The sequence below is a fragment of the Megalobrama amblycephala genome, linkage group LG6 (assembly GCF_018812025.1).
Source record: "Megalobrama amblycephala isolate DHTTF-2021 linkage group LG6, ASM1881202v1, whole genome shotgun sequence".
Taxonomy (NCBI): Eukaryota; Metazoa; Chordata; class Actinopteri; order Cypriniformes; family Xenocyprididae; genus Megalobrama; species Megalobrama amblycephala.
The window spans coordinates 33,767,180-33,789,878 of NC_063049.1; the positions used below are offsets into that span (position 1 = coordinate 33,767,180).

Sequence of the window (22,699 nt, forward strand, 5' to 3'; positions counted from 1 at the left end):
GGTTAGGTTTAGGGGTAGGGCTCCCAGCAAACATTTGGACGTTTAATGACCGTTGAAACGATGTCCCTCCGACACGTCCCGTCATGGTTGAAAAATAATTCCAAAATGAAATTGATGAAAATTATGTCTTTAACATTTCTCTTATTAATTAATTAATTAGTTAAGTAAGTAAGTAAGTAAGTATTATATACTGAACTACATGTAGCTAAAAGTCAAAGTAACAATTACACATGCAACCCCCAGATATATAGACATGTAAAAACGTATCTGAATGTATTTTTAGGAAATGCTCTGTATTACATATTTTTACCGATTTATGCCGTCCTACCATAACCACGACGTTGCCATCGGACCAATGTTTGCTGGGGTTAGGAATATACAGTTTGTACAGTAAAAAGGGATCTGTGATAATGGCTGACACGAGAGACTGTGTGACACCGGGTCCCCAGCAAACAAATACAATTTGAGTGCGGAAATACTGCTTTAATCTGAATTAAAATCTCAAGAGATTATATTTCTTTAATTGCAATCTTAATTTGAGATCCTTGTGAATTTGGTCAGCTGTGTTATTCCTGCAGTTGTACAGTAAAGTGACGTCAATGCTTTTCGTGATTACGTCACTGCTCTCGTGTTGATTGTTAACACTACTATTCCAGACTGAGCTGAAGGCCGCTGGTTCTGTTCTCGGCTGCTCAGACCTCCCTGGCATCTCATGCCCATCACATGACCGGCCGTATTATCTCCCGGCATCTGTGGGATCAGACAAAGTAACTCTGATCACGGTGTTTAAAAATGTACAGTGATAAGTCTTGAGACTTTGTGCTGATCAGTGGCATTCCTGGACATATGCAATATGGGCAAATGGACCTGAACATAAGCATGTTGAGATGAACACACAGTAGAAGGAACATGAGCGGCTGGGCAGTTGTCATCAAATGGAGGTGTTAATGATGCTGCTGTTTGAGGAAGTCTAATGAGTCAAAGAGACAGCAGACAAAAGGCCTTGTTCAAACTGTCTGTCCGAATCTGATTTTTGTGCATATCTGATCATATTTAACAAGTGTTAAAGGATTAGTTCACTTTCAAATGAAAATTAGCCCAAGCTTTCCTCACCCTCAAGCCATCCTAGGTGTATATGACTTTCTTTTTTCTGATGAACAAGTAAAGCAATGCATTTGTGTAAAAAAATATCCATATTTAACAAGGTGTAGGATGTAGCATAAGCTTTTTGAACTGCAAGAGTTTTACACGGTCCCACTTTATATTAAGTGGCCTTAACTACTATGTACTAACATCAAAAAATAAGTACAATGTACTTACTGGGTTCATATTGAATTGCAAAACACTTTTGCAGCTTTTGGGGTGGGATACGGGTAAGGTTAGGGACAGGTTTGCTGGTATGGGTAGGCTTAAGGGTAGGGTTAAGGTGTAAGGGATGGGTCAACAGTGTAATTATAAATGTAATTACAGAAATTAATTACAGATGTAATTACATGCAGGTGTTTTTAAAATATAAGTACAATGTAATAACAGGTATGTACACAATAAGTACATTGTATTAAATGATTAATTTAAATGTAAGTACATAGTAGTTAAGGCCACTTAATATAAAGTGGGTCCTTTTACACTTTCTTCCGCCTTCCGTATTCAACGTACAAAGTAAGTGTAAAACTCTTGCAGTTCAAAAAGCTTAAGCTACGTCCTATACCTTCCCTATTCAACTTATGGAAAAAGCTTAACTGACGTGACATCAGTTTACACTTTATTCGTAACTTGAATACAGAAGGCGATCCGGCAGAAGCTAGATATTTTACTTCATAACTTGTTAAATATGGATAATTTTTTCACAAACGCATCGATTCACTTCAGAAGAAGTTTATTAACCCCCCGGAGCCATGTGGAGTACACGTTTATGACGGATGGATGTGGATGGAAGCACTTTATTATTTTGAATTTTGAGACCAACAGAGACAACCACACAGCATAAAAGAGCGCAATGGGACACACAAATTGGATCTGAACAGTTGCGATACACAATGTGAACAGTCAATTATTTAGATCAGATTTCATTCGGATACACAAACAATTGATAATACACAAATTAAAAAAAAAATGTATGTAATATAAAATTCTTTCTTCTTGAACATTCCCCAAAGACTGTACACACGTTGGCACTAATATGTATTTCACTCTGGTTTAAAGCCATAATGCGCCTGACCACAAAAACACTCACACTCTTGTCGCCTGAGGTGCGAGGTGCGAGTGTTTGGCGCTGGGTTTGGAGATGTGTCCAGCTCATTAAGCATCTCTCTACTGGGAAAAGAAACGGCTAATGTAGCCTTATTGTGTTATATTGCCCGTGCAAAAGGCCAGGCTCCAAAAAACACACTCTGTTGCCCAGCCTGGCCCATGGAGCTGCTGACAAATCACTGCATAGCATTTTATTATGACAAGCTCCTGAATATGATTACTGATGCTTCCACCAGTTATATACACTGTACCTATAATGTTTGTTTGCACACACAAGGTTGTATTTGTTTTTCACACTTTCGATTATCAGCCCTTATGTTGATATGTTACTGTTTTATTAATTAATTAGACATTTGTGGCCAGTTTTACATCAATGAATTTCTGAGAATATCTGTAAGTATAGAGGATTTAATAATAAATAAATATTTTAGCAAATATCAGAGTTACAGTAAAGGAACTACATTACATTATGCTACAAATGCTGTCAGAACATTTAGTCTTGAAAAAGAAAATCATTTGCCTTAAACTTTTATGTGAAATTAAGGCTATTCCAAGTTCTGTCTCTTTTTACTTTTACTGTAAGTGTGTGCGAGTCTGTAAGCCTGAAAGAGAGAATCACTTCATACGTGCAAAGTATGAAATCTGACTGCCAAGTCACTGTGAGACTGATCCAAAGTCCATCTGCTGTTTTCTTCTCTTCTTACTCCCTGAACTCTCTCAATCCCCCCTGCTAAAATCACCCTGTCCACCCACATGCCCTTTACATGTGGATAAAGCCATTTCAGTTTAAAATCTCCTCTGTACTGTTGCTAAATAAACCATCCTGTGAAGCAGGAAAAAACTGGAGGTGATAAAACAGGACTTTGAAGGTGATAATTGGAAAACATATTTTTCAGACTACTTCATTTAGTATCTGCTAAATAAAATATACAGATATTTTTATGTTTGTGCATGTGTGTGTGTGTGTGTGTGTCTATATATATATATATATATATACACACACACACACACACACACACACACACACACACACACACACACACACACACGTATGTACTTTTGTTATGTAATAACAATAACAATTTATCAGCTGATATAAATTAGTTTAATTGTGTATATTTATATTTAATGCCATCTACAGTTGCAGCAATCCACACGCACATGCTTCCAGACAAACCTGAGAACTCCGTGAAGAGCCAGATGATGTCGGAGGGAGATTTGAGAAGGCTTATCTTCAGATAGATCGGGGAGCGGGCTGCAGCTGCGCTGAAATGATTTATATGGTCAGAAACACACACATGCTCTCTCAAACACACATACTCAGTACTGCTCTTCCCCCTTCTCTCACACTCACTTATTCGAACTCTTTCACATGTTTACAAGCAAAATTTCAAATGTATGATCTTCATGTTCTCCCATCATGCTCTCAACACCCTAGATGTGGCCAGACATACTGTACACAATACAACGTTCTGATGTGTCTGGCTCAGGCTGGCTGTGAAAAGTAGTTGTGGTCACTGATGAATCTTTAAAAATACCACCAGCACACTGGCCATGCAACAGCGGTCCAACAACTCCTTCACACCAAAGTCCTTGTGCTCTAGTAACATAGTGATGCATGCAAGTTGCTCCCATAAAACATTAATGTTTCTGTTATTAGTACTTTGAGCATCACTATGATTATTGCTCATACTTAGGGTTAAGGATATAAACAAAACCTTTAAACTTAAACTTGGGTGTTTAAACATCTTACATTTTTGTCTCAAATCATGTGGCTTTTTGAGAATTGTGTCATTTTTCTAAGCAATCGATTACCGGTATGCCTAATTGTCTGGTAAAAATAATAAATATTAATATTTAATATTAAAATAAACTATGGATGCAAATTAACTATGTTAAATGTGTGAAAATATGGGTTTACATTGAAGGAAAGACTCCCAACCATATCGGGGGACACAACATCATAAAAGCAAAAAACAATATCTTTGTTTGTATTGCAACCATATAGCAACACTCTGGCAAGTAACCATCCATTCCACATCAAGCTTTTTCATGGGCAAATGCCACTTTTAAGAAACAGATTTTTCTTTTTCTTTTTTTTTACTTCGGTAATTTTGATGTTTGTTTTCAACATTCAGAAGGGTGAACCTGTTGGATAGGGGATACAGTTTAGAAGACAAAGGGGAACAAATACAATGTATGAGTTCAGTCTGAAAAGACTGTTGAAACTTCCCACATTGTGCCTGGTTAAAGGGATAGTTCACCCAAAACTGAAAATTATCCCATGATTTACACAACTGTTACATGTGACATTTATACCCTTCAAGCCATTCTAGGTGTATATGACAATCTTCTTTCAGACAAGCATAGATATATTTAAAAATATCATTAGTCCTCCGAGGTTTATAATGGTAGTGATTTTGAAGCCCCAAAAAATTCATCCATCCATCATAAAAATAATCCATACGACTCCAGGGGGTTAATTACGGAAGAGGATTAGGGCCAAGCAATAATAAAAAAATTAAAACCATCTCGAGATTAAAGTTGTTAAATTTCGAGAAAAAAATCGAAATAAAATGTTGAGAATAAACTCATTAAATTACGAGAAAAATGTCGTTAAATTACGAGAACAAATTCGTTAAATTATGAGAAAAATGTCGTTAAATTTCAAGAAAAAAGTCGAGATAAAATGTTGAGAATAAAGTCATTAAATTATGAGAATAAAGTCATTAAATTACGAGAAAAAAAGTCGTTAAATTATGAGAACAAATTCGTAATTTAACAAGTTTTTTTCTTGAAATTTAACAACTTTAATCTCGAGATGGTTTTATTTTTTCATTATTTCTTGGCCCTAATCCTCTTCCGTAGTTAATAAAGGCCTTTTGTAGCAAAGCGATGCGTTTTTGTAAGAAAACTATCCATATTTAAAACTTTATAAAATAACTAGCTTCAGGCAAATGACCGTAAGCAGAATGCGCAAGTCGACTTGCACCAAATGAGTAATCCCTGAAGTGATGTATATTAGGAGTAAGTTTAGACGCCTCTCACGCAGTGTTGTAGTAGGCCTACTCGAGACTCAGACTCATCCTGCGTCCCAACGTCTGTACTATCCATCCTAAATAGTATGTGAGATTAAATAAGTGTGTCCCAAAGCATAGTATGTTGAAAAGAGTATGCCAAAAGTCCCCGGATGGTCTACTATTTCCGGTAGATTTTCGAAGTGTGGATCCGTGCACACTATAAAGGCTAATATTGCCCACAACCCATTGCGCGTTGTATGAGGATTCAGTTCAGAACTACAAACACGAGTAAAAAGTGTTAAAAACTACAAAACATGGCGAATATGCACGATCGACGCTGAGAGGTTGTTTGAGCGACTAATAATCAGTTTAACCTGATAGAAAATATTTATTTAATGTTATCTGTGTTATTTTTCATCTGCAAATACCAATGTGGACTTTTATAAAGATCTGATTGGCCATTAACTTTTAAATGCATCATTATGCATTAATGAGGTGAGTTCTCCACATGAAAGACTCGTGACTGCAGATCAACGTGCTGCATTTCTCTCGGATACGGTAGGAAATTAGTTAAATGAAATGTGGAGGATGTAAGATGATTGACAGGGCAGTTTACGGTGACTGGATGCGGCAGAGAGCAAAGACGCAATTGTATGACGTGATAGTATGTCCCAAAGCTTGTCTACTCTTTTGCTACACACTCAAAAGTAAGTACTTTTTGTTCACAGAAAGAGTACATACTTTTAGGGCGTAGTATAAGTAGGCGAATTGGGACGCAGCATCAGTCTTGAGCTCGGTCTCGAGACCATATTGAATTAGGAATTGGACTCATTCCCGAGTCATTCTAAAAACAACAACAGAATAAAAACATTCCCATTCAAAATATTTCATTATTTTTACTGTATGTTATTTTTTCTGTAAATTGATGTTTGATTGACACGTCCAATGATTGGTGATTTTCTTGTGCGCAGCTGCGCATAACTTGAGACTAACGTTAGTGCAAAGGTAGCAGAACTCAGGTAGTAGTGGGAAGTTCGGATCATTTTACTGACTCGGATCTTTGAATCTCGTTCAGCAAAACTAACAAATCTTTTTTCAAGTCATTTCGTTCATTTCAGCAGAATATAATTGAAATGTTACATTTTAAATTCCCCAACACATACTACTTGCGCAAACGTTTATCACACTTGTAAAAAGAAAAAGAAAAAACTATAGGCTAATACAGCCACGAAGGCCAAATTATGAGTAAAAAAAAGATTGATTAATTAATTGCTTAGCAGGGTTTGAGGCTATGCAGTCTGTTAGTTACCTCGAGATCAGAGTCGTTCTTTCTTTTGTCACCTCACATTTATCACGTCTATTCCCCAGAAAGATTAGATACCTCTCGTGTCTAGAACTCCAAACTTTCAGGTCTCAATCTCGACTCAGGACTCAGCCCTCTCTGAACTCGGTCTTGACTTGGACTCGAATGAGCTGGTCTTGACTACAACACTGCTCTCACGGTTCAAACAAATAGGGCTGGGCAACGAACTCAGTCTACTCTTCAGTTAGCCTATATTAAAATCCTCCAACATTTCTCTAAAAAAATTAACGTTTTAGACTTCTACTGTAATTCGTGACCAGTTTTGTTTTGCTCTATCCTCTGCGCTTCCGCGTTCGTCACTGTGTCATGCCAGAGAATATTCTTCCACTGCAAATCGATGCGTATGACCATCTGTCTGAAGCTAGTTATTATAGTTAATAAAGTTTTAAATATGGATATTTTTCTTACAAAAACCCATTCGCTTTGCTTCAAAAGACCTTTGTTAACCCCCTGAAGTCATGGATTGCTTTTATGATGGATGGATGGATGGATGGATGCATTTTTTTTTTTTTTTTTTTTTGCTTCAAAATCTGGCCCCCCTTCACTGCCATTATAAAACTTGGAGGACCAAGGATATTTTTAAATATATCTCTGACAGTTTTCATCTGAAAGAAGATAGTCATACAGTATACACCTAGAATGGCTTCAGGGTGAGTAAATCTTGGGATAATTTTCATTTTTGGGTGAGCTAAGACATGGTGTTGCTCTACTACTTGTGTAGATACACAGTAACATGAGCACTGTAAAAAAAAAAAGTGTAACTGAAAAGGATTGCATGGACAAAAATCATTATAGAAGTGGTGGCTTGGCACTTAAGATTGAATGGGTACTATGTAAATCATTGTGTATATGTGTGACTTTGCTTTGCCAGATAACACTGACCTGACACCCAGTGGTATCAGTAGTAATCTAATCTGATATCAAACTTCATTTGACTACTTAAAGATGAATGTGAGCTAAATTTATCCTGCAATGGTGGCCTGCTGGGTTGCCAGAGAATGTGTAAATGAATAGAAAGTGTACGATGAGAGATCAGTAGGGGCTGATGCTATACACTTTTCTATTAGCTCACCTTACTGTCATAGGAAAGTAGAGAGAGCAAATGAAAAAGAGAGAGGGCAGGTCTGATGTGGTTAGCAGATGCATGTGCGTTATTGCAGAGAGGGGATTTGGACATTCTCCATATACTACGCTATAAATATCCTCCTGACGTTTATTACTCTCACAAGACTTCAGGTGCTAAAACACTTGGACACTAGTCAATTTTTCGTCCTTTTTAGACTCTTAAATTGAAATTAAAACAAGTTATGTTCTAAATTAAAACAAAGGAACAGAATAATCACAGTGATAAATTAAGTAGGCAATAAGTAATCACATGTAGTGGGCCACAGGAAGTTGGTTACACAGCTTTTTAGTAAAACAGAGGATGTTTTAAAAGTAAAACATTGTTGTTAATTTAATACAGCATATCAAAATGTGAGAGAGATGCAAGAACGTGTCTTGTGTGAAGGGGGTTCCACTTTAGATTAGGGTCCAATTCTCACTAATAACTATGACTTTTGCCTCAATAAAAACCTAATTAATGCTTATTAAGGGGTGTAGAATATAGTCATGCAGAATAAGGCAATAATATGTAGTTTATAAGTACTAATAAACAGCCAATATCCTAGTAATATGGATGCTAATAATCAACTAGTTAATAGTGAGAATTGGACCTTAAACTAAAGTGTTACCGTGAAGGGCTCTGACTCACCCAAACTAGTTGTCTACATTGTATACAGTAGCATATCAGTTTATATATCAGCTTATTTTATTACCAAAAAGAAGTCATCTATGTCTGAATGTGCAGTCACAATTATCATTGCTCAGCAAAATTTTGCAGTAAATGTGACTGCACCATGATCTTTCTAGTTAATCATTACAGTTGTTAATGAAATCAAGCACTTCTGGTCACCAGCATAAGGTATGTTTTTAATGCTGTGACTAGCATGGGATGCTGGTTGCTGGCTTCTGGTTTGCTGGGTTTTTGTTTTTTTCTGGTTTTGCTTGAGAACTTCATATGCTGGTCCACCAGCTAGACCAGCACTATACCAACTCTAACCAGCAAGCCTGGACCAACATGGAATTCATGCAGGTTTATGTTGGATTTTTCAGCAGTGTACAGAGGCCTTTTTGCTGCTCTGATCATTGGCAAAAGTTGTATTTTCAGGTGGGCCGACATCTGTATCCAGGTGGTCTGCATATGCTCAGAGTTTCTTAGAAACACATTCTTTTATACAGGCTTCAGGCGTGACACCTCTGTCATCAGATGACTTTTATAAATTCTTTCATTTGTAGGCAGAGGGTGATGGTGGGAAACGTGGTTGATGGAGGAAGTGCCAAAAATGAATACACTCCATGCTATGCATTTTTTTCTTCACGCTCATTTTACTTCTTCTCCATTATCCTAAAGCTGCATGAAAAACAAAGTTCATGTGGTCAAGTACTGAGAATGTAAGCAGTTTGTTAGGTTAGTGGACTTTCTGGCCTGTCTGAATGGGGACACAGTTGATTAGAGATTTAAATTTGTATCGCAGCTGAAAATGAACTGAGACCACACGGAACCGACATGTAATTTTTGCTCGTACACGTTCTCAGGGGAGCCCTTACTAATACCTCTAGGTAATTTGGAGCAGCTGTCCACAGCTGGGTCGGCAAAAGAGAAAAGAGGAAACAAGAGAGATAGAAGAGGCAGATCTGGTGGATTTGGTTTTCTGTGTCACACATATCAGATTAGGAGAGCATTGGGAATGGACTTCAATTGCAGGCTATTTATCATACTGTACAAAGATATTAAGTTATTTCAGCCTGTGCACAGATAGAAGAGAGTGTACGTATCATTGGCGTAGAGTACAATGATTTGGTCATCTCAATGTTATGATAATCCACCAAAGAGAATCTGACACTTAACTAGTATGTGACACATGATTATAGTGAAATATTGGGAAAACACTAGTGCAGATGGTAAACTTTTTGCAAGTGAATATCGAATCTGACTTTCTGAGGTAGACTAATGGTGTTAAAATATTTCTAAATTAAATAAATATGAGGTAGAAACAAGTAGTTTGTTCTATAACCAATGCACAAACTGTACAGTACCAGACTTCAATACTGTAGGAAATGTTTGGGGGTAACTAACTAAACGTAGTGACTACTTAACGTTGGAAAGTCTGATTCATCATAGTTAAAAAATGTAAAAATATTAGTAGTGCATTACGGTGGCCGAGAGAGCTCAAAGCGCTGCAACTGAAGAAAACACATGCAAATAGGAAAAACATCAGCAAATTAAGAAAACATCTTCAACACATGTGCTGCAAAATTTCACAACGCAACCAAATACAGAAACGCACTGCAATTCACGAGTTCACATATCCATATAATTAAATGGAGTAAAGTTTTGCGTATTTGGCATGCTGTCCGGGGAGAGGGCTCCGAGCTCGGAATTTTGGCCCGAACCCAGAGTACTCCCCCCGGTGTGGTAAAAGTAGATAGAACTATAAGTGAGGAGATGGGGTGGAGGAGGGATGCTGATAAACTCTCAGATGAACAGAAGTCAGTCTGCTGAATTTATACCTTTTGACATTGGTTGAGTTGATTAACTGAATGCTCTCCACCTGTGCTAATTAGGTTAATTATCTGCTCCTCCCGAATTTTGTTAATAAAACATCATAAGTTCACAACGCAACCAAATACAGAAACGCGCTGCAAAAGTTCACAACGCAACCAAATACAGAAACGCGCTGCAAAAGTTCACAACACAATCAAATACAGAAACACGCTGCACACAGCACAGTTATAAAGTAGCTCAACATGCACTATAGGCAATTTTCTTTGAATGCCTCTTCTGTGGCCTTTTATGGTCAACCAAAATCAGAATGTTCTCTTAATTACTTTAATGTTGGTCTGTTACTGAAATGTGCAATTTTACTCTACAAATGTCATTCTCCTTTACTGCAGCATGTTGGAGAAGTTGAACTTCAGCCGGGCAACAGGGCTGCTTGTGTAGAACTCAGTATTGTGATGAGGGTGGGATTTAATGTGGATGCCAGGGCCTGAGAGGGTCCAAAATGTAACAGAGACCACAGGGTTATGAGACTTGACGCACATCTCCAGTTGGATCTGCCCTCCGAGGTGCACGGCTGAAATTAACCTAGTGTTCTGAGAAGTGTCTTTCTTAGTCATCTAACTTCAGAATAAAAACAGCTTAAGGATTATAAATAGACCTGGTCCATCTATTTATTTCATTCAGTGCCTGAAAGGGCTCAGTCTTATGGTCAGGTTTCAGATGGTTGAGAGGAGGGGGGCGTGTGGAATAGATATACAACCACAAATGTGTGTGTGTGTAGGAGTGTGTGCGTATGTTAAACAGAGTTCGAGAGCCAGTTCTCAGTGCATGCACATCAGAAACTCAAGGTCATGGTTAATGCTTTTTTCCCTCTGGTGATCTCCCAGTGGATCAGGTACAGATGATCCCAGTCATATTTCATATGTCACACACTTAAAAAGGGGAAAGTAGTCATTCGTCAGCAAGCACGGCAGCTGCTGCCAGTCTACAAAACAACTTGTGTAAGCGGTCGCAAACAACAGCATCAAAGATCCTGCTGTCATTATAGTTTTCAATGTTTCCTTTGGGATAGTTCACCAAAAAACAAATTAACATTCTTTTATCATTCACTTAACTTCATGTCGTTCCAAACTTGTATGACATGAGATATTTTGCAGAATGTTCATTTTATTATTATTTATATACTGTTATAGTATTTATTAGTATTATGATTTTTTTTTATTTTTATGTACATTTTTTGTTAATATTGAGAATTTTTCATATTTTCATATTAATTTTTATCATTTTGTTATGTGCTTCTCTCGTTTTTATTAGTTTTTGTTTTTTAAAAATGCTATTAAGCTTTAATTTATATTTATTTCGGTTTTAGTTTTAGTAATTTTCGAACTTCAACTTATTTCCATTAGTTGCCAAAGCAACATTACTAGTTTTTCATGTAATATTTATATTTTATTTTATTACAGCTTTATATCAGTTGACGAAAATTATTTTAATAGTGTTAGTTTTACTTTTAGTTAACAATAACACTGGTTTCGACTGTTGTTGTACACACAATGAATGCCAATAGGGTCCAGAACAACAGCATTGAACCCCTCTGACTTTCATTGTATGAACAAAAAGAAAAATTCTTCAAAATATTTTCTTTTGTGTTCATTAGAAGAAAGTAAGACATATAGGTTTGGAATGACATGAGGGGGAGTAAATAATGATTTTGAACTATCCTTTTAACACTGGAAGAGTGTTCACATTTCAGCTCTGTTGACTTTCTAGAAATATCTTGAATACGTGAAGATCTCTATGTTTCTTCAGAGTTCCAGAGTTCACTGCAGGGTTGAGAGAAGTCAACGTTAAGTTTATGGTCATGAAACAAACACAGGACAAGATGAAGAGAGGGTGATGGGCACACTGGAGGAAGAGAACAGGAGAAGGCGGAAACAACATTTAAAGGGCAAAAGGAATAGGTAATAATTTTAAATGCTTATCAAGGGAATAGGATATAACGATCTGAGCAGATCCACCATTCCCTGCATGAACCCCCCCTCTCCACTCTAACATGCCTTCCCACCCCCCCCAGAGCACGCTTGCCTCCCTCTGTGAGGGGCCATGACGTCAGGCCCAGTATTTCACGGCCAGACACGGGCGATGACACAGGCAATTTGGCCTGTGAGTTCTCTCCAGCCTCGGACATGGTGTTACGATTACACGCTTCACTGCGGCTCCAACATGCCAAGGAAGGAGGAGTGGGGGGGTCTTTTAAACTAACTTTTATAGAGTACAGCTCTATCGATCTCTCTCCCCATAAAAAACAGGGTGGCTGATAGATGAGGCGAAACTGGTCAGGTCAGCCGGAATGCCAGAGAGATGCCCACAATACCTTACAGAGGCAGTTCAGCATCATTTCCTTTATACAAAAGTGGTTCTGGGGTGGTCTTTGAGTTCGATCATGTAAAATAGATGACAATAATTGAAACAGACAATTTTTTTTTTTACTGCCAGTTTAAGTTTCATGGGCTCAGTGGGTGAAAAAGTGTCAGTTTGTGTCCTGTGCTCTATTGAATCACTCCACCATTCAGAGAGGATGGTGGAGGATGCAATTCTTGTTGCTGAATATAGGATATGAAGTACAATAAATACAGATGTAATATGGCAAACTATTTAGGATCATACCAGGCTTTTTTGATTTTGAACAAACCCCTAAATTCTGCACAGCTTTTGCTTGACCTGTGTTATGAACTCTGTTATGAACTATGAACTGTGCTGGCCTTCTGACACTCAACCAATCTTTACTGGCATACTGACTGTTTACTGACTGGGCACTGCAAATGCAATGTAAAAAATAGGTGAATCGAATTGCATAAAAACAGATAATCTGAAATCTGATTGGATTCATTCGGATTAATGATTCAGATTACTTTCAAATTTTATTCCAATCTTACACTGATTGTTACAGTTAAATTGTGACAGTAAGTAAATTCAGCAAAATGTAACTGTTCTCTCAAATGCAGAAAGCACAAACATTGTACAAAGGTGTCCACAAATCTGAGACCACTAGTGAAAATGCTTCTATTTTGTATTTTTCTAATTTGACAACATAAACAGTTTGTCCCCCTTTTGGTATAATGATAGCAGCATGAATTCCACAAGTTTGTCAAAGATCATTTCCTTTTTCAATGCCCAGAAAGGTACTAAAAACATTTAAAAGTTCATGTGACTACAGTGGTTCAACCTTAATATTATAAAGTGACGAGAATATTTTTTGTGTGCCAAAAAAACTAAATAATGACGAATAACGACAAATCAGTGGTTCGGAGCACCAAAATCACGTGATTTCAGTAAACGAAGGTTCGTTATGTCATAAGTGTTTTGAAATTTCAATAGTTCACATGACTTTGGCAGTTTGATACACGCTTCGAACCACTGATTTGAAACAAAAGATTCGTAAAGCTTCGAAGCTTCATGAAGCAGTGTTTTGAAATCGCCCATCACTAGATATTGTTGAATAAAGTTATTTTGCGCACAAAAAGTATTCTCGTCGCTTTATAATATTAAGGTTGAACCACTGTAGTCACATGAACTGTTTTAAATACGTCTTTAGTAGCTTTCTGGGCATTGAAAAAGGAAAACAGATTTTATCAAAAATATCTTAATTTGTGTTCCGAAGATGAACGAAGGTCTTACACGTGTGGAACGACGAGTAATTAACGACAGAATTTTTGGGTGAACTAACCCTTTAAGGAGTTCACATGATCAATGTCACTTTATTGCATTGTATTGTATTGTACCTGAAAATATATTTCCATGTAGCCTCAGACTTTTGAAATCCACTGAATTCCAAAAAACACATTCTTTTATGAGATGATAATGTATACATACGCATACACTGACACAAATACAGTCTTAGGAACAATATTTCCATCTCACTCATTTCCAACCACAGCCAGGCTTATCCTGTAGGTGTTGCAACTTTTTTTCTGGTTGCATATGGATCTTTTAGCTCTGGTCAGTCAGATTCCCTGGAGATGGAAGAAGTACTAGTGTTAGACGCGTCTAATTTTCCTTGCTTCTGTTGCTCTCCTCTCTCTCTCTCTCTCTCTCTCTCTCTCTCTCCTGCTCCTACTCATCACTCTGGGATAGAGGATTAATGTGTTGATGTACATTAGCTCCTGGGCCAGATGGTTTCTTTCATCACCTTTTTCTTTGCTTGCTTTCTCTCTCTCGCTCTCTGGTTCTTTCTCCCTCCAATCTACTTGTGGTGAGAGAGCAAAACAAACTTGAGGTGCGTTAACACCTGACCATGAATCTTCATCTCGTGAAGACAGCGTGGGTAGCTCTGTTGTTTGAGTTACTTTCACTTCCTCTCAGATCCTTGAGGAGGTATCATTAAATGTCTGTTCTTTTGCACCCAATTAAACAGGAATAAGACAACTGCCCTGACTAGTAAGTTTATAGTTTGAAATTGATACATAGACTTTTTATAGCATAAATACTTTAATGAGTTGAACATGATTTTAGCACTTGTGTGATACTGTGAGTCTTTGTGTCAATGCCAGCAGTGATCACCCTGTAGCTCTTGCCTGTTACCCAGTGAAATTTCAGTGATCACTACAATCCCAAGGCATTTCTCAAAAAGTATAGGGCTCTAATTGCCTCATCCTTCCCAAATTTACCTATAGAGTGCTGCAGGAATGAGTCCTAAAACCCATAAATGAGTTACATTTTCTGGATCAATTATCCCAAAGTCAGTGGGTTTTTGGTTAAATGGCAAAAATAAGGTTTGTAGTTAACACCAGAAAAATATATTTTCACAATTTATTCTACAACATAATTTTGACCACTTTGACGCTTTGAAGAGTTCATAAAAGTACATTCAAATTGAGCGGTTTAAGCAAAATTTTCTGAAGAGACACAATCGCTTTATATGATGAACAGATTGAATTTAGGCTTTTATTCACATATAAACATTCACCAACGCACACATCAATATGGTAAATGGAAACTCAAGCATGCTTGCGAGAACCAATGAGTTTCATTCTCGTGTGTTAAGCAGCAAGAACGAATGAGATTTGTTCTTACGCATCAAGCAAGTACGGTAGAGCTTCTGTTTATGTTCGCTAATGTTTATATGTAAATAAAAGCCTAAATTCAATCTGTTCATCATATAAAAAAATTTCCAGGAGGGGAATAAGGTTGAAGCCTGTAATGTTGGCCTATAAAACTAGCATTTTGTGTGCTCCCTTTTTATATCTGCTCTTGTGTTTTATAGGTAGAGCAATGAGGTTAGGACTGCATAATATCCTTCCTTACATGCCCAGCTTCCATGGTGGTTAGCTGAAGTGATAAGTATAGTGGGCACATGATTTGATGCCCTGTACTTATTCACCCTCCTTCCCCAGGAGGAGTAAGGAGTAGTCTTCCCCTTGTATGGACAGCAATAGGGAGTTTGTAGCCTGGTGGATAAATGATAAGGTTTTGTCTCCTTTTAGGCTCGTTTCCTAGTCTGCTCCTGAAACACCCCTTAGAGTGGAGCAGGATGAATGGAACCATCCCAGGTGAAAAAAAAGTACATTGCTATAATATACTTAGAGTGCTCTATTTTCGTGCACTAATTTTGTACTTAATATACTAAAAATTCTTCTTTAGTACTTCTTAAGATCATCTTAAGAACATCTGAGTGTACTCAACTGTGCTATTTTGAGACAGCATTAAATATTCTGACTGTACCTCTTCCCAAATTGTTCTTCCCTAACATTTTCATCTCATTTTTATTTGTTGACAAAAATGTCAATAGATTTTTGTCATAGGTTTTGTCATTCAAAACTGTCTTTTACTTAGTTATCGTCTAGTCTCCGTCAGTAAAAAAAATTTTGTTGATGAAAATTATGACGAAAATTATTAATCAATGAAATTGGGCAACAGCGGTAAGGTTGTAGCCTGTAGGCTTAATTAGCAGGCTCCCTTTCTTACCTCTTAGCGTAGAGCAAGAAGAACAAAACTAGAGAGTGTAAATCACATGACTTCTGTTTCTTTTACTTCCCCTTTGCATTAGTTGGCGCCATAAAGAGGAATATTGCTCCCTTTGGGAGGGTGCTTTCTAGGTAGAGTTCACTTATCGTAGGATAGGGTATGAGCTGCTCTTCCCCAGTTATCTGGTGGTCTTTAAGTAGGGCATGGCTCCCCTGTTGCCTATTTGCGGTATAGAGCCAGAGTAGTGAGAATAATTTAATAAGCAATGATATGCATTGCTCTCATGTTCCTGCTTCCATAAGTTGAAGTAGGGATTGTCTCCCCCTTGGCATAGTGGCATTATTAATAGTTAAAAACTATTACTAAGGGTTGAAAGCATCTTGAAAACATGCTCCCTGTCATTGCGCTGCTTTGACGATATCCTTTAGGGTAGAGCAGGATAGACGGAATGGTAATTAATCCAATTCAGTCTGTTCCTTCCCAACAATGGTTGGGTCCTGAAGTAGGACTTTATGCTCCCCTAATAGTGGGTATCATTCACAACTCTGGTCGATCTATGCTTAGAGGACCTGGCAAGTTAGGGCAGTTGGCCTATGGCCTCCTGGCTTGATATAAAAGCACTTGCTCAATTAGTGCTTGTAGGTCTCTGAGCAGGTCCCTGAGACAACTTGGACAGAGTTGAACTCTCTCCCCTATGGTTCTAGGGTAGATAAGTAGAGCTTTAGATCCCTTGCAGTTTCCGTAGGGGTTCAGTTGAGGGCTTTTCCTCTATCAGCCCTTCCTCTATGCTTCTTATGTATTTCATCTCCTTTTTTGATGAAGTGAGAGCCTTTTCTCCCCCTGAGAAGTAGTGGTGGATCAAAGGTTGTAGATTAGTTCTCCCTGCTCTTTGTCAATATACTGACATAGCTAGTATCACAGAACCTTAAGCTTGGGGCATTTAGGTTTTATGAGGGACTTCCCTTGCATTAGAACACTGAAGCTGAATATTTATCTTGCTATTAGAGAAATTAAAGCTTAGGGAGTGGCTCCACTGTTTGATGCCTTGACTCTATCTGATTTACCTATAGAAACAGGTTATTTTATGCCCACTATGGTTTACCTACTCGACCTAGTGAGGCAGGCACCTCCTCAGCATGGTGGAGTGGGTATTTGTTCCAGACGACGAATCAAAGTTCCACTTCGAAAGGGAAAATCTCAGGTTACAACTGTAACCCTGGTTCCCTGATAAGGGGAATGAGACGTGGCGTCTCGTAGCCATGCTACAGGTTGCCTGCACGTCTCCTTTAGACAAAAGAGTTGATAATGTATTTTGCAGGCGCCCTCTTATACTCACTGGTGTTCCGCTCATGACATCATAGACTGTCGTTGGCCAATAGTTTGGTACACATCTTCAGACACCAGGCACAGCCTGAGGGCGTACCCTATAGTGTCAACTCAGTCAACTCCCCTTCTCAGAGAACCAGGGTTACAATTTTAACCTGAGAAGTTTTTCTTATTTAATTATTGAAATATTATTTCAAAATCTTAGGGGGTACTATAAGTATATATTTCAGGTCATAGGGTGACAAAAAGGTTTGGTAAGAAATTCATTATATCAAGACTTATATAATATATATCAGTTAACATTTTATTTGTGATTTAACTGAGACAGAGAGCAGGATGAGTAAAATGCAGAAGCTTTGCTTCTATATTTCCATGAAAGAAGAGAGAAATATATTTCCAAATTTGCACTGGAGGAAGCATCTTTTGCTGATTTGATATATGAGGCACTTTCTCCCTGTCCATTCCAGCCCTGTAGGAGGCAGTTTCATCCCTCTCTGCAGGGGAGCTCAGATTTATGGAGCTGAAACTGTATGCCTGTATATATGCCTTTTAGCCTGTGCTCCCTCTCTATCAACATCAATGTAGTTTATATAAGGAAGCGAATCATATTTATTTCTGGAAGCAGTTCATTCAGCATGGACACATCGGGCAGTTGTCCAAACACAGGCGGGCCGCCGTTTACAGGCCGTATCTGTATTTCTCAATGGTTTACTGCAAGATTTCTGTATTTGTGTAGCATTACCGACTGGGTGCCTCATTTGAACTCCGGATGTATGGGATGGAAAAGCTGGCCAGCGAACATGATCATTACAAGCGGCTCTGATCACCCAAACATATCTCTCTCTCCTGCGGTGCATCTGTTTCTGGCTGCATGCTTCTCTTGCAGCGCTAACCCTCCTGTTGTTTAGCCATAAACGAATATAATATCTTTAGCATGCCCCGGGGCCGGGGGGCTACTGCCTCTCAAGGCTGCCGGTCGAGGATGTGTCCAACTGCATCTGTAAACAGACGCCCGGCTGAGCACACGTCCTCGGTCCGGCAATGTAAACACATCGGCACTGAACGCACTTACAGCGTAATGAGAGCAGTACATAATCCCGCACACATGAGAGCAATCAAAAAATGTGTTTCTAACTAGTCGGCCCCCACCTTCTCCCACCCTTTTCCTTGTTCTATTTGTCGCTTCTCCCCAAAGCTGTATATGAAATCCTTCACTCCATGTCCATACTGTAACGCTTCGATTCTCAAAACATCCATTCGCTAATGTACGGTGGTACTCAATTCTGAACATGAAACCCATGGATAACAGGGTCCATCTGTAGCATACTTTTTGTGTGTGTACAGGAGTGATTGTGAGCGCACAATGTAAAGACATTGTTCTAGGCCTAATAAATCAAAAGGATCGCAATGCATTGCAACATCTAGAAGACATTTTTGATGTTCTGATGCAATGTGTGTATGTATGTGCAAATGAAAAGTATGTGGGATTTCTGTCTACAAGTGTGTCTTTTTGACCTGTTCACCACCCCTGCTGTGTGTGCATGGTATCCTCCCTCCATTTATCACTGTGTGGTCCCCTGAGGAAATGAGAGGCAGGGAGCAGCTCCCTCGGTGCAGGGGAGATATACAGCTGGCTCTGCCCAGACAGACAGCTTCCTCTTCTGACAAATGGACCAGAGGCAGGGGCCCCAGAGCCAGCCTGGACCGTCCACACAACCATATCTTGCGTGGAACAGGCATCCACCTCTCAATTACTGGAAATTAAAGTCATTTGAAAATAAAGAAAACTTCGTAGGTAATCCTGAGTAGAGCACCCTTGAAAGCTGTGATAATGAATTCAATTAAATAAAAAAATCTTTTTAAATTGTAGTGCAGGCAATATTTGCATGCTTAAGTACATAATTGCTAGTGTTATTTTAGTAAGTATTTTTTATTTGCTGCTTAGTTCTGTCAGGACCACCATTGTCAAAGATGATTGACAATTAGCATACAGTTTGGATAGGTGGTATGGTTCTGTTCTCGGCAAGAACTCCCTGCCCATCCTTCAAGCTATAACATGGATAAGAGCAGGGAGAGCAGCGATAATTTTATCCTAACCCTTTCTCTACCCCTAAACCTAACCCATCCAAAGCTTGTCTAAAAAAGATGATGAGTGAATAACACTGATGTAGAAGCGCCTACCCCTGGTTTTAAGCCTAAACTTAACATAAACTTTAAACTTGTCAAAAAAAGAAAAAAAAAAGAAAAAAAACACAAATCTGATTGGAATGTTGTTCCAGGACCAACAAAGATGTTGATCCAGGAACACGTATCGCATCTGCACCTGAGTGATCTGTCAGTGTTTCGTTTCTCTCTGTGTCCCACCCCACTCCTGTACCTCCCCCCCACACTCTGTTGGTTTCCCAGTCTTGAGTTACTGCTCGTTTGATCATTTCTCTTGCCCTTCTATCGCTCTCGTTAATCTCATACAGGAAGAGAAGGCAAACTCATTCAAGGTTGTGACAGTAATGTTTTTCCTAGCTTTAGGTAATGGAGGTGTGAAGTGAATCCCAGCCTCTCTCATCCATCCATCCAACTTCACTCCCTTAATGATGCATCAGACTGGTCCATATGAAGATTACTGAGAAGGGGGGAGGGGTAATACAGGAAAAAAGTTAAGGTGATGTTTGTATATGTTAAATTCTATGTTCAATACTTACAACTTAAAAAAAGAAATCACCATTTTACACTGTTCGGTCTGATATTTTTTAAAATATACTTTTCAAAGAAGTCTGTTATACTCACCAATGCAGCATTTATTTGATAAAAAAAAAATAGTAATATTGTGAAATATTATTACAATTTAAAATAACTGTTTTCTATTTCAGTATATTTTAAAATGTAATTTATTCCTGTGATGGCAAAGCTGAATTTTCAGCAGCCATTACTCCAGTCTTCAGTGTCACATGATCCTCCAGAAATCATTTTAATATGCTGATTTGGTTCTCAAAAAATGTATTTATTATTATTATTATCAATGTTGAAAGCAGTGGCCCTGCTTAATATTTTTGTGGCAATCCTTGCTAAATAAAGTATTAATTTATTTCATTAAAAAACCTTACTGACCACAAACTTTTTAACAGTAGTGTAAATATTTGCAGTATATATATTGCTTGCAAAAAAAAAAAAATAATCAGATTAAATTATAAATGGCAGAGAAAGATTACTCTTGCCTGCATAATGATTCACATCTTGGACCAGCCCCACATACTGTATCAACATTGGCCTCACAAATAGTGAGATTGTGAGTATTGTTTGTCTAAACAATGGAAAATGTTTGAGAAACCTACAGCATTTTGAAAAAGGCATGCTATAGTGGTGCAAAAAAATTACACGCCTCACCTTTAAAAGAACAATGAATGACTGAACAAGAAAGTTTTAGAGAGAAAAACCCCTGTGGAATGGTAAGGCGCCATGATATGACATATCTGGCTGCTGATTCTTCTACTCTGCAGGCTGCTAATGATCTCTTAAATGTGAGGTGAGGACTCTAGGGTGGTTACTGATGGTCACAGACCTGTCCAAGAGCCTGGGGAACACATATTACTGATGATAGTCCCCTCGCACCAGAAAGGCTCCAGATCACTTATGGGAGTCTGGGCTTCTGGAGAATCCAGCATTCAGATTATGCTCAATGAGTATGGCAGAAATCATGACGTTTGGCAAGTCCAGTACTGATGTGGACTGTCAGAAAATGAAATGAGGCTCACGCACAGTCATTTATTTTACATGCAGCCATTATTCTGAGATCATACTTTAAGTACAGTATTCACGAACACACACCCTTTGAAAGCTAATTAAACTCCCAGCTGTTTCATTCAATTCAGTAGAGTTTCCTTTTCTCCTCAGATTTCAGTATAATTTTAGCACTTAGCCACACTTGAACAGATTTATTCAAATTCTGAGTTATGGAACTAATGGTAGATTGTAGTGTAATTGTTTTAGAAAGGAAATTAAATGTCAAACATGAAATGTGTCAGTGCAGTTTTAGTAGCCTCCACTTTTAATAGATGAATCGAATGGGCAAAAATCCCATTTCTATAATTTTACGCAGCGTAAACACTGTTGGGAGGGAAGAATGTTGGCAAAGTGAAACGTACGAGGCCTTATGATTGTTTTCTTTAGTGACATACTGATCTCCTCCATTTAGTCTCATGTAAAAGCAGCCTAACTCATGAATGGGTCACATTATCTGTGTGATACTGTTTATAATCATCATTCAAAAGGGAAGAGTGAATATGATACTCACCACAAGCATTTTTTGTCACAGATACAGTTTTGGCAGGCCTGGGTGCACTGATTTATGGGAAACAGAAAGCGATGATGCCTCTCTCATATTCATGTGTCCACAATGCCCTGCACTGGGCTGCTTTTATGCGCCACATTGGGCAACTGTTGACCAGCTGTTTGAGGAAGCTGCAGTTGTGTCTAGCACTCACCAGCATCCCTCTGCCACAAAGAGACACCTGTAGATGCATCATGCAACAGATATTTGCACACATAGTAGAGGATGGGAAGTGTATAGAGGCAGGGTGTGTAAATATGGCAGCTCTCTGATTCATGTGTGCCGGTTCTTATTGATCATTAGTGGTTGGCACTTCAGTTGATTTGTGAATAACCTTGTGCTCATGAGAACTTCATATAGTAAGATCTCACAGAGGGGACTCAAACAAGAGAAATGGAGATTTATGTCCCCAGTCTGCCAGTTGGGGAACATGATTAACCAAAATCCCTTCATCCTTTGCCAGTCTCTCAGTCCCTCTCTTTCCCAATGTTTCAATTTTTCAGTGTTTTATAGGCATGACATATAATGGTTCGTAGTGTAATAGCATATTGGAAAAGTAGAATTGGGTGTAATAATAGTTACAAAGAAAGAAAACAGAGACAAATAATAGGGCAATATAAATAATATACAGTAATAATGTCAAAATATTTATAATAATTACTGTAAAAATGACTTACGTATCATATAACTATTTCTAAATATTTATATATAATTGTAAAAAAAACTAAGTACTGATATATATGTTTTAGCAATATTCTAAGAGTGTTATAATAATAAGAAAATATAAATAATATTAATTTAAACAATATTAAATATTATAGACAATATATGATATGTTTATACGTCAT

The 22,699-nt window shown here is 38.1% G+C and overlaps 2 long non-coding RNA genes across 2 annotated transcripts in view; one reads left to right on the forward strand and one right to left on the reverse strand.

The window, feature by feature from the left end:
- Positions 1-468: 468 nt before the first annotated feature.
- Positions 469-7,118, reverse strand: LOC125270543. Its single transcript, XR_007185385.1, has 3 exons — positions 6,580-7,118; positions 3,428-3,516; positions 469-750 (listed from the first exon to the last, which is right to left on the reverse strand). It is a non-coding gene; the product is annotated as an uncharacterized LOC125270543 (long non-coding RNA).
- Positions 3,407-22,699, forward strand: part of LOC125270544 — a 34,702-nt gene continuing 15,409 nt past the window's right edge. Inside the window, exon 1 of the long non-coding RNA XR_007185386.1 lies at positions 3,407-3,533. This is a non-coding gene — a long non-coding RNA (uncharacterized LOC125270544). The remainder of the gene's footprint in view (positions 3,534-22,699) is intronic.